Consider the following 12,560-nt stretch of genomic DNA (forward strand, 5'->3'; position numbering starts at 1 on the left):
TGCGTTAGCTCTGGCGAACGCTCTAACTTCACTGTGGCGAACGCTCTGCCTTCACTCTGTCGGACGCTCTGCGTTAGCTCTGCCTTCACTCTGGCAGACGCTCTGCGTTACCTCTGGCGAACGCTCTAACTTCTGTGGCGAACGCTCTGCCTTCACTCTGGCGAACGCTCTGGCTTCACTGCGGCGAACGCGAAGCGCATGTCTCTCACGCTTTCCCTCGTTATTTCCTGTTCTCACCCTCAGCCGGTCACGCTGTATTAGCTGAATAACGAAATTCAATGAGTGAGCTAGTTTTCCATTTTGAAAGTGCAAGCGCTCAAAAGTCAAGGACGACAGAAAAGGAGAGACAGACAAAGTGCTTCGTATATCTCTCCTTTTCTGTCGTCCTTGTCCTTTTGAGCGCTTTCACTGTCAAAATGTATAAGCTGGCTGATCGGTACAAATTAACGTCTCTTTCTACCCCGAGCGTCCGTCTGCGTGCCATGGAAGCACGGCACGCGCAATGCGCGTACTTGGTATGTAACTCTAATTGTAAGCATTTTAGGAAAACAGTTGAAACTAATTTAATGAATTAGATTTTACTCTAACAGCCAGCTCTGAAAATTAGATACCTGAGATTCAGGTTGCAGATCTAAATGCCACATTCAGTTCAGTTTTTACTAATAAACCAGTTGACAGGTTTACTGATCCCAATACCTTGTGCATCGCACATGAAAAATTCAAAATCTGGTCTCACCGGCATTGTCAAAGTCATTCAATCATCAAATAACTTGGCACCCACCAGTGTGGACGGTATAAACGCTAAAGTGCTGAAAAATGCTAAACATCTGTGTTTTTGCAGGAATCTTTCATCGCCGGTTCATATCCGCAAGACTGGAAATTAGATAAGGTCATCCAAGTCTGCAAGAAAGGAAGCTGTTAATTACCGATTAATTATCGCCAGATTTTAATAACACGCGTCGCTCCTTAGGCAACGCAACATGTTTTATACTCTCATATAGCTAACTTCCTGACATCCGTAAATTTTTTTCATTCCATTCAGCACGATTTCCACCCAAAATCATTTTTGTGACAATCAACTCGTTCTTTTTCTGCCCGACTTATATTTAAACCTAGAAAGCAACGTTCCTACACATGCAATATTTTTATATTTCGAAAAATCGTTCGATAAGGAGCCGAAGTCGTCTTCTCTTACTAAGCTTATCACGCCTTAATATACATTTGTTTATTTTCAGCTAGATTCAGCTAACTGTCCTCAATTAGTATATGCACAACTCAAAATTTTCGTCCTTAACAACCGCGCTTGCCGGCGTATCCAAGGTACGTACGTGCTTGGGCCTCCCCTTTTCGTGGTATCCATTAATGACATGCCTTTAAATTTCTTTAAAGGCATGGCATGTCATTCATTCTTTAAAGACACAACAAAGCGCCGGTGTTGTTGTGTCTTGTCTCCTACTTTGGTCCTCGTTTTTGGCGCTAACTCCATGCTGAATTTCAATTTTTTCTCATATCCGCCTCTTCGCCGATAACTATGTCGTTTATCGAGCAACGATGGACTCCACGGACCATTTGACTTTGCAGAATGATCATACGCGCATACAGAATTGGTGTAAACGTTCGCTCATGTCACTTAATGTGTCAAATTGTCTTCATGCCCATCCACCGTCGTCATAAGTATGTTGTGCCTAATCACAACATTAATAACATCCAAACGGCAAAAGCTGAATCATTTAAATATCTCGGTTTTCATATTTCGCATGACCTAACTTGTACATGTCATGTTAACCGCATAACAAATTTTGCTAACCATGCTCTGCGTTATTTTGTCACGTAGTGGTCACTGCAGTGCGGAGAGCAGGAATACACCGGTAATGGCTCCTACACAAAACTGTTTATTCGGGCTGTCTTGCGCCCGCAAACAAGTGCATGAGTCGTCGGCGGCGGCGTAGCAACCAGCGCGCTCGGCGGTCGTCGAGTGAGTGAAAACTTTATTGGATATTTTGAAGGGTTTCGCGGTTGTGAAGTCTCCGTCGTCTTCTCTGGCGCTGGCGACTTGAGGCTTCTCGTCAGCAAGGGTGGGCCCCAATTATAAGGCTCCACTTAGTCGTGCTGCATCAGTCGCGTGCTGCACTAAGGCCCTTTGGGTCGCGAGCTCGCCGCTGGTGAGCCGACTCTCCCATTGCTCCGCACTTCGGTGTTCGTGTTGGTCGAATGCTTTGTTGCGTTCGCATTCCCACGTGATATGATAAAGTGTAGGTGTGGCATCGCACCAAGGGCAGGTGGCTCTGTATTGTGTCGGGAACATCTTATTAAGTATGTGTAGGTTAGGAAAGGAGTTGGTGTGTAATCTGCGCCAGCCGGTCGCTTCCTCCTTTGTTAGGGCTTTGTGTGGTGGTGAATATCTAATTCTTGCTCCAATATGCAAGTGCAAGGTCTCTGCGTATCCCCCCTCGCAAGCCTGTAGGCGGAGCTCCGGAGCATTTGACTGCCCTGCTCGGAATGCGTTACCTCGAGTTAGGCTGTCTGCCCTTTCGTTCCCCCCTATGCCCGCATGGCCCGCGATCCAGATTAGGTTATGCCTGGGTTTCTCCTCGGCGGAGGTTACCCCGCTGAGTATTTTAAGGGCTGTTCTGCTGATCCTGCCCTATCATGTAGTTCCTGCACGTCTCCTTCGAGTCCGTCAGTATGTTGAGAGATCGGCCCGTTCTGTAGCCTTCTGCTGCCGCCAGCGCAACGGCAATCTCTTCAGCCTCCGCTGTGCCGGCGACCTTTGCCGTGGCACACGTGATCATGTTTCTTTCCTTGTTTACCACTACCGTCGCGGCTACGCGTTCTTTCTCGCGCGGATATACGGCAGCGTCCGTGTATACGGTGTTGTCTAACTGGGCTAGCGTTCTCTCCACGTACTCGGCCCTCGCTTTTCGTCTGTTTTCGTGAAGATTGGGGTCCATGTTTTTCGGCAATGGTCCCACGTTAATGGTTTTCCTAAGGTGGTCCGGTACGTCCGCGTATCTGTCTACCAGTCCGCTCGTGTCCCGACCCAACCTTCTTAGGAGCGCTCGTCCCGTGGGGGTGCCTCTGAGTCTCGTGGTTTGCGTTCCCAGCAGAGCTTCGGCGAGCTCACTGAAGGTGTTGCTGATGCCTAGCTGGAGCAACGTTTCGTTCAACGTGTGCTTGGGTAGGTGCAGAGCAGTCCTGTACGGCTTGCTGAGAATGATGTCGGCTTGCTCTCTTTCCGCCTTGGTCGTCGCGTGGTACGGCAGGGAGTACGTGACTCGGCTGACAATTAGGCTGTTAGCTTGAGAGTGTCTTCTTCACTCATTCCATATCTCTTTTGGGAGACTCTGTTGATCATACGGCCCACCTGCTCTGCCGCCTTACTCAGCAGGCTGATGGTGTGGCTGCATTTCCGGCTTCCTTGCAACCACATGCCCAGGATCCTTATCATGTTCTTTTCCGGGATGTTCTGTCCCTCGAGAACGACCTCCAGTGTCGCTTGGGTGGGATGTTTGCCGACTCTGAGGAGTTCCGACTTCTCCGTCGAGCATCTTAAGCCCCTCTCTCTGGTGCAAGTTTCTACGCAAGTTGCCGCTTCCTGTAGTTTTTCTTGCTTCTCCCCGAGTGATCCTTTGGTGACCCATATCGTAATGTCGTCGGCGTACATCGCGTGTTGGATGCCCTGGATCTCCTTGAGCCGTCTTGCAAGTCCAATCATTGCCACGTTGAAGAGGACGGGCGATATGACGGATCCTTGGGGTGTGCCTTTGCACGGCGTGGGGAAGACGTCGCTTCTCAGCTCGCCCAGCCCCACGGTCGCCGTTCTGTCGCTCAGGAAGGCTCTAACGTAATCGTGCGTTCTCTTCCCGCAGTTGGTGTTGTTGATGCCTTCCATGATGGCCGCGTGGCTTACGTTGTCGAAAGCCCCCTTTATGTCGAGGGCCATGACGACGTTTTCGCCCGCCTTCGGCATCGCCTCGAGCACTTCCTCCTTGAGTTGGAGCAGCATGTCTTGAGTAGAGAGGTTGGCTCTGAACCCGTACATGCTGTCCGGGTACCATTGTTCGTTTTCCAGGTGCGACTGAATTCTCTTCGTGATCACTTTCTCGTACAGCTTGCCCAGGCACGACGTTAGAGATATCGGCCTGAGGTTCTCGATCTGGAGCTTCTTGCCTGGCTTCGGAATCATCACGACGACGGCGTGTTTCCACTCCGCCGGCACTCTTCCCTCTTGCCAGAGCTTGTTGAGGTAGGTCGTAAGCTGATCTATCGCCTCGTCACTGAGGTTCCTTATTAGCGAGTTCCGGGTCTTGTCCGCCCCCGCCGCCGTGTTCTTTGTGGCCGATCTTATCGCCTCGACGACCTCCTCTCTCGTGATCGTGGTCCATATGGCCGGGCTCTCCTCACCACGGTATTCTTCTCGGTAGCTCTCGACCTGATCTTTGCCGTAGCACTTTATCCGGACCTCTTCGAGTAGTTGTTCGTCCGTGCCTTCGTATTGGTGCACCAGCCTCTGTATCGACTTGCTGCCTTCAGATTTGTTTTTGCTCGGGTCCATGAGGGCCTTGAGGATCTGCCACGTTCTGGCTGTGCTGAGGGTGCCATTCAGCGAGTTCCTGAATTGCTGCCACCCCTGCCTGGCCAGCCGCGTCGCGTACTGCTCCGTTTGCTTGGTTATATCGGCAATTTTGCTCTTTAGCTTCCTGTTGAGGTTTTGTCTCTTCCACCGCTTGGTGAGCCCGCGTCTCGCCTCCCATAGCTTGAGGATCCGCTTGTCCACCTCCGGCGTTTGTTCCGTTCTGTCTACTTCTTTCGTGTATAGGTCTTGGATTCGTCTGAGTTGTTGGCTCCACTCTTCCGCAGAACCGATGTCGCCCTCGAGCTGCTTGCAGTGCGCTCAGAAGGCGTCCCAGTCCGTCAGCCGAGCCGTGCCAATCTTCCTCCTGTCGTTGTCCGCCACCGTGCAGATCCTTATTATGTGGTGGTCGCTTCCAAGGTTCTCGAGTAGGTTTTCCCACTCCGCTTGTTTGGCGCCCCTTATGAAGGTTAGGTCGGGACTCGTGTCTGGACTGACACTGTTCCCCTGCCTAGTAGGTTCATTCTCGTCGGTTAGCAGCTCGCATCCTACGTTCTCTGCCGACGTGCAGATGCCGCGCCCCTTTTTGTCCTCTCTGTTATAGCCCCATCTCGGACTCTTGGCGTTAAAGTCGCCCGCTATGATTAAGGTGTTTTGTCTCGCCAACTTTTTCGAGTCCGCAAAGAGCCTAATAAAGTTCCCATTTGTTTGCTTGAATGGGCTGTATAGCTTTACGATATAGGTGCTTTTGGAATTTGTTTTGTTTTTGGGAATTATCTCTGTAATTACGTGTTCGACCTGGGTGTCCTCTATTTCTTTGTGTGCTATGGCTACTACTTGTTTGCTTATGAGGGACGCAGTGCGACCGCTTTCCTGACGCGTGTAGCCCCTGAGTGTTGGGGTGTTGTTTGTTTCTTGTAACATAATTACATCCGGTGGGGTTCCTCTGGTGTATATGAATTGCTGCAGGAGGCCTTGCTTACGCTTGTACCCCCTGCAGTTCCATTGCCGAAGTTCTAGTTGTTGGTGGCGTTCTGGCGTGTTTTGTTATTGTTGTTTGTGTTGGGGGACTCTGCGCCGAACCTGCGCTCGTTGTATAGTCTGTCTCTGGCGTCGTTGGTGGTTCTTTGCGTGGTCTGGTTTTTAGCATAGGTTCTAAAGTTCTGTTCTTGCAGGGCAAACTTTTGTTGTGTCCGTTGCAGTTCACTTTGAATTTGCTGCATCTGTCCTTTTAGAGCCATTATGAGGTTTTTATATCATCAATTGGGTTTGCGCCTTCGTGGTTTTGTTGCGCCATGTCCATCGCCTGAGGTGGTGGAGTCGGCGTTCTAGCCGGTGAATAACCCGCCCTCATTTCTTGTTTCTCTCTGATAATGTCGTTTAGTTGTTTCTTTAGTTGCCTCGCTTCCTCGCGACTTTGCTCGAGTTCGCGCCTGAGTCTCGTAATCTCTTGTAATAGTTGTTTGTCTTGTGCGGTTTGTATGTTGTTAGTGTTAGAGTGCGGAGCAAAAAGTGATTTGGGAGGGCCGCCTCCCCAGCTCACCTTAACACCTCCGCCGCTCTTCTTCTTCTGTTGCCACGGCTCTTTTGCTGCGGCTGTTGCTTGCCGGCGTTGCCCAGGGGTGGGTAGGACCCGTCCCGGTTGGACCCTCGGCTCTGGCTCCGGCTGCTGCCGCGGCTGCTCCGGCCCGTGTCCTGGCTCTCGTCCCGGAACCATCTTGGTCTTCTTCCCCGGCTGCGGCCTCGGCTGCGCCGCTGCTGCTGCTGGGGTCCCCACCGCAGCTCGCTCGCTGACTTGAGGCGTTGTTTGCAGTCTCTCGTGCCCACCGCGTGATCGCCGCCACACAGCAGGAACTTGGGTGTGAATTGGTGCCCTGCCGCCGGATTCTGGCATCCGCACTGCCTGCAGGTCCTGGTTTCCGCGTTCGGGCAGACGTCCATTCGGTGCCCCTGTTGGCCGCAGGCGTAGCACACCTGCCTCGTGGGCCGGTACGGGTAGCACCACATCTCCCCGCCGTAGTATAGCACCTGCTTCGGGAGAATGGGACCGTCGAAGGTGATGACGGCCGTGCTGGATTTCCCGAGCATTCTGGCTGCCAGGATCTTCACTCCTTGCGTGCGGACTCTGAGGTTGGTCTTGAGTTCTTCCGGTGAGGTTCCCGGGTCCACGCCGTGGACGACCCCGCGCAGCGTTTCTTCCGGTGCTGCCACGTGGGCGTTGAAGGCGTAGCTCTTGCCCCCGAAGCTCAGCTGCATGATGCGCCTAATCTTCTGGGCCACTTCTTCGTTGTCGGTGCTGATGATGATGATGTTCGATCCGTTGCGCAGTCGGATGATGAGGTCTTCCGCCTTACATCCTTGTTCGGTAGCCGCGACTACCGCCCGCGCCACTTGGTGCGTTTGCAGGTTTTTAACAGCGAGTCCCCTCGGCCGAAGGACTATTTTAAGGTCGTCTCTGGGGAGCGGCGGCAGTCTCCGCCTCGGCGCTCCTACTCTCTCTTTCCTCTCCGGCGCAGCTGGCGTTCCATCTGTGACCTTCGCCGCGCCTAGGGAAGGCCCGTTCCCTAGGCTCGTTCCCGCCAAAACTTGCTGCTTGTTATCGCTGCATTGGCGTCTCTTCTGCCTTCTCGACATGGCGATTTCCCAATCTTCGTCGGTTCCGCCATTGTTGCTTACTTGTGAGCGTTGCGTTGATGGGGTGCTACTTCCTAGGGCTTGGCTGCCCGCCACCGCGGGTCCGCCTCGGACCTGTTGCTCGGGAGTCGCTTCGGTGGTGTCCTGGAGGTCTTCCTCCATGAGTTCTTGCGAGTCGGCCGGAAATCTTGTCGGGCCTGTCGCTGAGGGTCGGTCGTAGCTGGGGTCGCTTGCTCGGGACATCGCTCCGGGTCTTCTTTACCTCGGGCCGAGGCCGGAGAGGCCGCGGAGCCCCGCTCTCTTGCTAAGCCTCGTTAGGCTTAACGCCTGGTCGGCCACATGGAAAATTCACATGCCGACCAAATCCAAAATATTGGAATCACCGGCTTGAATTTGGGGTCCTTGTGGTCCTCTTCACTTCCGGCGGCGATCCCAGCCAAAATTTTGGTGGTCCAGTTGGGTTGAACGGGTCAAAAAGCCCAAAAACTACGGAGTGCATGTGACACGCGTCCGCTCGCCTTGGATGCTTGCAATAAGCCCCCGCGGTCGTCCACCAGAATGGCCGCCGATCTCGGCGGTACTCAATTTAAAGGAAATAGCAAACTTTCGAGGTAAAGCGTGCAAAGTTACTAAGACATTCTGTAACCACCTCGAATCGGAATTACTCCCCTTTCAAAGGAAGATCGACCCGATGCTTCAAAACATAAGCGACAACGCACAAATAAATAGACGATCCAGAAATTAAAACCGAATGTGCAAACACAGCGTCCTTCAGCGCACAGAATAGCGCTTTATGCAGACGACATGAACAATTTCCGGCCATACACGGCGTCGCTGGGATGCAGTAATTTTCTCAGGAACGAATTCATAGTCATCGTACTCTAGTTAACTTAGCCGACGAAGAACTTTTTACGGGCGGAAATAGCGGCGCAAAAGCTTTTCACTCAATCCGCGGCGGCGAATGGGCGTTCAAACCCCGACTCGGTCTCATGGATTGTATTCCGCGTTGAGTCTTCGTAGATTGTAGTGTCTGGCGTCGGTCCGCTGCTGGTCTTTGATCCGTATTCGGGTAAGCCTTCAGGCTTCTGCGCGTGAAGGTAGGCTACGATGTCGACGCTATCTTTTTCGGTAATGTTGGCGAGCATTCGCGTCCACCGTGGTCGTGGCCTCCCTGCCACGGACGAGCCTAAAGGACGTCGTCCCGGTGTTCTGTACTGTGGTGTTGTAGGCAAAGGCGATGTAAGGAAGGACGACATCCCAGGCCTTGTGTTCGGCATCGACATACTTGGCGAGCATATCAGCGATGGTTTTGTTCAGGAGGTATTGTTTGTCCATTCATTGATCTGCGGGTGGTATGCGCTTGTGCTCCGGTGGCTTGTTTGGCTGTAACACAGGATTGCTTGCGTAAGTTCCGCCGTGAATGCTCTTCGTCTGTCGGTGATGAGAACATCCGGGGCGCCGCAGCGCACGAGAATGAACTCCACGAAAAATATGGCGACTTCTGCTGCAGTTCCGTTGGGAAAGGGGGGGGGGCGGATTTTGGACTCGGCGTAGTGGGTCAGGTAGTCGGTCGCTATGATGATCCATTTATTTCCAGATGCTGACTTCGGGAAGGGGCCAACCAAGTCCATGCCGATCTGCTGAAGATCCTTGAGGGAGGTTCAATGTGGCTCAGAAATCCGGCTGTTCGGGTGGGGGGGGGGGAGCGTCTTTCATCGCTGACAATCTCGGCAGGTTTTCACATAATGTGCGACATCAGCACTCAGTTGGAGCCAGTAATACTTGTGGTGAATGCGATGAAGGGTGACAGACAGCATGAGATGTCCAGTTGTCGGCTAGTCATGTGAAGCCTGAAGTACTTCTTCGCGCAGGCTTTACAACAAGGGGGTAGACTTATTAAGGCGGAAACTTGGGCTGGTTCGAAAGCGGTTGGAATCATATTTGCTAGCACTTAGTGAACACATCAGACAAGATGAAAAATATAAATTTGTATTTGTGTTCTTGCCTCGTGTGTTGACTAAGCGCTAGCAAATATGATTACTAGAGGTAGACTCTTTTGTTCACCGCAAAGATCTTCAAAACGACATCATTTTTTTACAGGACGAAGGAAATCCTCCCTTAAACGAGGTGGGGAGGGGGCGGTGTAGAAACCTTGCCTTCTAAGTATTGCATGAGGCGTATTAGGTCGAGGTCCGAGCGTTGCTGCTCTGCAAAAGAGCTGGAGCTGATTGGTCGCAGGAAGTCGTACTCATCGTCGTACGGCGACGAGTATCTACAGGGGCTCGTGACAGGCAGTCAACGTCAGAATGCTTGCGCCCGGACTTGGATGGTGATGTCGAACTCCTGGCGATTTAGGCTCCATTCAGCAAGGTGGTCGGAGCGTCCTTCAAACTTCCAAGCCATCAAAGTGCGTGGTGATCGCTGACCGCCTTGAACGGTCGTCCGTATAGGTAGGGGCGTAATTTCTACGTAGCCCAGATGATGGCAAGGCATTCCTTCGCAGTTATCGAATAGTTAGCCTCGGCCTTGAAGAGAGACCGGCTAGCGAATGCGATTGCTTTCTCGAGTAATTCGAAGTTGTGAACGAGGGTGGTGCCTAGAACAGCGCTGCTTGCGTCGGTATGTTTCAGTTTCGGCGTTTTCATTAATGTGCGCAAAGATCGGTGGGGACTTACGACACTGAAGTTCTTTGAAGGCTCCCGCTTTCGGCGCTTCTCTTTGAAATTGCACGTCTGCTTTGTCAGGAGTGTCAAGACTCGGCGATGAGCGAGAAGTTCTTGACAAATTGTCAGTAATATGCGCACAGTCCGAGGAATCTGTGCACAGCTGTCTGATCGGCGGGCGGTGGAAGCTGTGCAATAGCGGCCGTTTTCTGCGGGTCTAGACGTACTCCCGGGGACCTAGAAACTGCAGCTCCCTCATAAGAAAAGTGGCACTTCTTTGCTTCTAAGGTTAGGCCGGAAGGCGATTGCGTCTAGCACTGCTCGAAGCTCTTGGGTGCTCTTCAAGGTTCGAGGCAAAGACAACGCCATCTAAATATACCGGACACACTTGCTACCTCAGACCTGGCCGCACTGTATCCATTACTGGCTTGTACCTCGCTGTTGAAGAACAGAGACAAAGTGGCATCAGCTTGAACTCGAAGAGGCCATGCTGCGTGATGAATGCGGTCTTTCGCGATCCCTTTCGTTGACCTCAGTTTGCCAGTAGCCGCTCTTAAGGTGCATCGATGAGAAATACTTGGCGTTGCAGTACCGGTTCAGTGTGTCGTTGTTGAGGGGGAGGGGTAGACGTCCTTGTTTCTTAAGTTGTTCAAGCGGCGGTAATCTGCGCGGAATGGAAGTGCGCCGTCTTTCTTTCTCACTACAACAACCAGTGCCGCCCAGGGGCTCTTTGAAGGCTGGATGACGGCGTCGCGAAGCATTTCTTTCACTTGGTCCCGGATGGCTTGTCGTTCTCGCGCAGACACTCGGTAGGGGCTCTGGCGGAGAGGTCGGGCGTCCTGGTCGGTTATAATGAGATGCTTGGCAATTATCGTTTGTCCGACCTGCGGCGATGACAAGCAGCACTCGCTGTAGCTTCGAAACTGGTTGCGGGTCTGGTATATCTTCCGGGGCAGGGCTGGGTTGATGTCGAATGTGGGCAAGTTCTCTTGGTCAGGCGAATCTCTGCGGATGGGTTAGAGAGGGCGAAGTCTCGTATCTCATATGTTTCGTGAAAAAAAGCAATCGTCGTTCCTCTGTTAACCTACAGGTATTCTTTGAAGAATTTACCAATACTTCAGGTTGGCCATTGCGAAAATGCGGGATACCTCTTGGAAAGTCGATTCCTTGGTCTAGAAGCAATTTCATGTTCCCTTATTTGATGGCTTCAGTGTTACTGGCTCTCGTGACGCGTATAGAGACTATGACTCTTGAGCGGGCTGGGACGCAAACTTAATCCGCCGCAACACTCAGGCCGACATGATGTTCCAGGGTTCTAGTCGATGTGATGGCCTCGTCCGCCGAAAACGGGAGCAGCTTGGATCGCAGTTCGATGATTGCCCGATGCTGATTAAAGAAATCCATGCCAAAGATCACTTTGCTGGAACAGTGCCGTAGCACAACGAAGGTCGCAGTACACGTCTGTCTTTTGACAGTTACTCGCGCTTTGCATCGTCCCGATCGCCTAATGAGGTGGCGTTCTGCGGTTCGAATTTGTGCACTGTTTTTAACAGTCGCGACTTCCCTGAGCTGCGCAGTGACTTTTCCATTCAGCGGCGAATAATCGGCTGCTGATTTTACAACAGCGGTGACTTTCCAGCCGTCGATAACCAATTCTAAGTCGGATGTGCTCGCTGTTGCGTTGTACGTCATCCTCGGCGTCGGGTCACGGCTTCGTCTTGTATGTGAATCATGGGTAGTGCGAGTCTTCAAAGGTCTTCTCGGTGGCGGCGTCGTTTTGAAGACTGTTTGCGTCATGGTGGAGGTTTTTATTGCATGCGGCGTCGGCGTGTCGGGATCGGCGTCTTGATGCGGTATGGTCGTTGGAGGATCTTCGACGTTTCGCTCGTGAGCAACCTATCCTCCAGAGGTTGCAGTCTTTAGTTTGCCGTACGGTGAATGGAAGAGCTTCCTCGTACCGCGGCTACATAGCTGCGGCGTGGCGACGCGAAACATGAGGCTGGCGACGATGTTGAGCCTGAAAGGCGGTTCCGCGCACATTCCTCTCAGCGCAGGTACTCGTCGATTTATTGCGGACGTTGGCCGAAGCGTAGCGTGGTGCATCAACGCGAGAACCACGAAGACCGATTGGGCAGTGACGAAGAATATGATCGGCGTAAACGAATGGATGACAGCTGGAGGTTGTCTGAACTCCTCCAGCCATCGGATTTCCTGTGGCTTGGGTGTCGTTCGTAGGCTGGGCGGGCGAGGGCAGAAGGGCGGCATTCGGGAACAGCTAGTTCACGTCGAAGAGGTGGACTTAGGGTGTGTCGCTGGAGCTGAGGACTGCGTACTGCAGCGGCGTAGGTCAATGCTGGCGTTTCAGGTGGAGGCGTCGTTGACGGGGAGCCAAGTGCATGCTGCACAAGGGTCGCTACTTGAGGCTGGTTGGAAGATGGTAGCAGGCGACGCAACTTCTCCCGTACATTTTCGTGCATGGCATCCAGCAGGTTGCCTCTGAATGCTGGGACATCTGAGACAGTAGTCGAGGTAATTTGCAGCTGTCGAAGAAAGTATCGGGCTTGTACTTCGAAGGCCTTCACAATGGTGGCTGTTCGCTAGTGAATTCAGCGAACGTCTTAGGTGGATTCCGGGTCACAACACTCAAAAGTTTCTCTTTAGCACCACGCATCAAAAGCTCCATATTCTAT

The 12,560-nt window shown here is 52.4% G+C and overlaps 2 pseudogenes; one reads left to right on the forward strand and one right to left on the reverse strand.

Annotated features, from left to right (window-relative positions):
- LOC149345736 (uncharacterized) overlaps positions 1-3,553 on the forward strand; it is a 35,181-nt pseudogene extending 31,628 nt beyond the window's left edge.
- A 2,036-nt stretch (positions 3,554-5,589) lies between these two features.
- On the reverse strand, positions 5,590-7,511 carry LOC149345737 (uncharacterized; annotated as a pseudogene).
- Positions 7,512-12,560: the final 5,049 nt, after the last annotated feature.

The sequence above is a fragment of the Amblyomma mixtum genome, chromosome 4 (assembly GCF_055824585.1).
Source record: "Amblyomma mixtum isolate Tamu chromosome 4, ASM5582458v1, whole genome shotgun sequence".
NCBI lineage: Eukaryota > Metazoa > Arthropoda > Arachnida > Ixodida > Ixodidae > Amblyomma > Amblyomma mixtum.